Source organism: Aptenodytes forsteri, unplaced genomic scaffold (assembly GCF_000699145.1).
Source record: "Aptenodytes forsteri isolate BGI_AS27 unplaced genomic scaffold, ASM69914v1 Scaffold257, whole genome shotgun sequence".
NCBI classification, from domain to species: Eukaryota; Metazoa; Chordata; class Aves; order Sphenisciformes; family Spheniscidae; genus Aptenodytes; species Aptenodytes forsteri.
In genome coordinates this window covers 7727670-7731114 of record NW_008795194.1, presented here as the reverse complement: position 1 = coordinate 7731114, position 3445 = coordinate 7727670, and the positions used below count along the sequence as shown (strand labels likewise).

Here is a 3445-nt window from a genome sequence, read left to right as displayed (position 1 = left end):
TGAGTCCCCATCCCTGGTAGTATTTAAAAGATGTGAAGATGCGGCACTTAGAATCATTAAGGTTGGAAAAGACCTCTAAGATCATCGAGTCCAACCATCAACCCAACACCACCATGCCCACTAAACCATGTCCCTATGATTCTATGATTCTACTGTTACTTTCAATGAAAATTTGGGCTTTCTCAGTTTTGAGATCAGCTGTTTGCACAATCTAGAGTGTTGCCTAATAGTGACAGCAAAGAAGGTCTACAGAAGACAAGGAAAAGGGAAAGATCCCTAAAAGTAAAGTCGATTATGGCTCTATTTTTACAGTAAATAACAATATAAACATTACAATTTTTATCTGAAAAGAAATATTGAACTGATAATAATGAAAAGTGGCAGCTTTTGGACTTTAACCATAATGTTCTAAGGCAATGATAGTCTTCTGCTGGACTTCAGAAGGATTTTATTTCAGATTTCAAATGTTGTTTCAAATAATCTGCTAGATCATAATATCTTCCCTCATTCAAAGCACCATCTTACTCATCGAATGCCATCCATTACTAAATGGGAAGTGAGTCACCTCTTGAAAGAATGCTAATCTACTGTCCATGTCAATGGTATCTGTTTCTGATATTCTTAATTCTACCTTCAAAATTTTCATAAAAAGATAATATTTTTGTTGCTGTTTATTATGAAAAATATTACAACTAAATATGAAATATGCCACTAAGAAAAATCTTTTTTTACTTGCTTTAGAAAACACATTCAGAAAGTAATAATAGTCTGATCCTTTGTCTAAAACTCCTCTCAAGCATGGTACCTACATGGAAATGTAGGTATCTGGGGCTAGATCCACAGAGAGACTTAAGCAAGAAGTGCTTTTTTAAGTGGCTCATAGCATGCACTTTTTTCATCAAATCCCACTTGAATTTACATTAGTATGAAATGATAAATAATCACTGGCTGGCAAAATGAGGGGAGAGGGGAAGAGTGGTAGCCAGAAAAGGCGGAAAGTATGTAACTATATAATATAAAGGTAAGTTATTAGCAAGATGAAATGTTCAAATTCTTGTGCCAATGAATATTTAATCTGGCATATGGTGTTGAAAAAACCCAACAGGAGACATTTCAGGAGTCTCAAATAGTTCATACTCTGCAGATTAAATTGCTAGTCTAGGACATCTGAAAGTTGGATTCAAATTCCTGTTCCAAGGCAGGTGAAATGGGGATTCGAAGTACAGGACAATTTTTAAATACCTCCTTAGCGATTTCTAGTCCTCTTAGCAACAATTAGAGCACGCTGAAGTGGAGAAAATGGGGCAGGCAGGTGCTTGGGGTTTTTTGTTTTTCTGTAGGAAAGATCAACTTACTTAAGTTCCCAGTGGAAGCAAAAGTTCATAACTGATGGCCCTAAATGAAGAAAGTGCCACCATTGACCTTCATGTTCCCTTCAGATCTTGCTTTCATCTATGAGGGAAAAAAGTTGGGGAATTTAAAGTTGTTACTCAAATGGCAGGTTTGAAAGCCCTCTGTGAGACCTGCAAGAGGCATCTTTCGATGGAGGGAGTCCTTTAATTGAATATTGCTTCTGGATGCTGAGGGACAGGTTGTTCAAACACAGTCTCTGAATTTAGCAGTCTTCATTACAACAGTACTGAGCAGTCACTTCTCATAATGTTGCTATATTGTAAGTGCTCAGCACTCTTGAAAAGCAGACATATTTAAGTGTCTTTGTACTTTCAAAACATTGGTTTATGTTGCTATGGGATATTTTAATTATAAAAGCAATACTAAAATAGAGCACAAAAAGCTATATGTTTTTATATTGGTTTAGTTAATCTCTAATCTCATATATTTCTGGTTTTAAAATTGGGTCCTGGGAAAAAATAATTTTGCTTTTGCAAGGAATAATCCCCTTCATGAATTATAGACTAACCTTACAGCATAAAAGCAAGACGCTCAAAGTTTTTGCAGGGGTATTACTCACAAATTAGGAACGTTGCCAAAGATTGGGATAAACTAAAGAATGCAACTATAAACCTCTAGGGTCAAATACAGGGAGTGTTTTATTTTGAACATGATTCAGACGGTCTCTCAGTGTATTTCTTTGTTCTTTAGCTCTGTAAAGCCCAAGCTATCAGTAATTCAAAGTATGTGTCTAATGTGTACTTACACCCTCTATATTCAGAAGGTGTAACAGTACATTTTCCTAGCTGTTTGAACTGTTGATACTCTAAAGCAAACAATAAACGTTTACATTCTTGCTCTTGTATAGAACAACTGTTAGGTGTTAAATTGCCCTCAGGCATTTTTGCTTTAACAATACAATTAACAGTCCATTTTTCATCCCTCTACCACAGTAAGTTCTTTACTCTTGAGAAATATAGGCAGAGATGTTGCCGATATTCCTCCCCTCACATGAATATGCATCCTGCTAATGCACAAAGTCAAGTTGGAGTGTAGAAGAAAGACCAATTGCAAAGTTACTAATGCCTTACTTTCAGAGGAGGGAGGAGCTATGGGTCTGGCAGTCTCTTCTTCATTCCCCCCAGGGCAAGTGACGCATGCTGGACTTCATGACAAGCTGCTGCAGGCACATTCCCAGTCCCTCAGAAGGGGAAAACAAGAATTGATTGTATAGTACTTCATCCATATACTACTGGGAACTTCATCATACCATCAACAGATGAAGGATGAGGCTTAAGTCAAAATCCAACACATGAAACAGTCTAAATACTTACTGGTTCCTAAATAGTACTTGTGGAACAGTCTACAGATTAGAAAGAATCAGTTCTATTTTATGTCCAAGACCTCCAATGACATTAAGTCCTTTAATTTAAATAGCTTTCATGTTAGGGTAATAATAATAATAATAACAACAAGAGAGGAAAACATCCATATTTTTGCAAGTAAAACTGATGTAGATTCAATCCTTGCTTATATGTGTGCTAACGTACAGGCAAAATTTGATCTACTGAATATTTCATTAAAGGTGTTGACAGCTAAGCATCTGAGATACAGCTGCTGAGATTATATATGAAACATGCCAACAGAGAGTAAATAACAGACTACTGTGCTGGTTTTGGCTGGGATAGAGTTAATTTTCTTCATGGTACGTAGTATGGGGTTATGTTTCGGATTTGTGCTGAAAACAGTGTTGATAACACAGGGATGTTTTAGTTATTGCTGAGCAGTGCTGACACAGAGTCAAGGCCTTCTCTGCTTCTCACCCCACCCCACCAGCGAACAGGCTGGGGGTGCACAAGAAGTTGGGAGCGGACACATCTGGGACAGCTGACCCCAACTGACCAAAGGGATATTCCATACCATATGATGTCATGCTCAGCATATAAAGTTGGGGGAGAAGAAGGAAGGGGTGACCTTCAGAGTGATGGCGTTTGTCTTCCCAAGTAACCGTTACGCGTGATGGAGCCCTGCTTTCCTGGAGCTGGCTGAACAC

General features: G+C 37.8%; 1 long non-coding RNA gene across 1 annotated transcript in view; it reads right to left on the bottom strand.

Moving 5' to 3' along the window:
* LOC109279433 overlaps positions 1-3445 on the bottom strand; it is a 36009-nt gene that overhangs the window by 9815 nt on the left and 22749 nt on the right. Inside the window, exon 2 of the long non-coding RNA XR_002086170.1 lies at positions 2484-2593. This is a non-coding gene — a long non-coding RNA (uncharacterized LOC109279433). The remainder of the gene's footprint in view (positions 1-2483; positions 2594-3445) is intronic.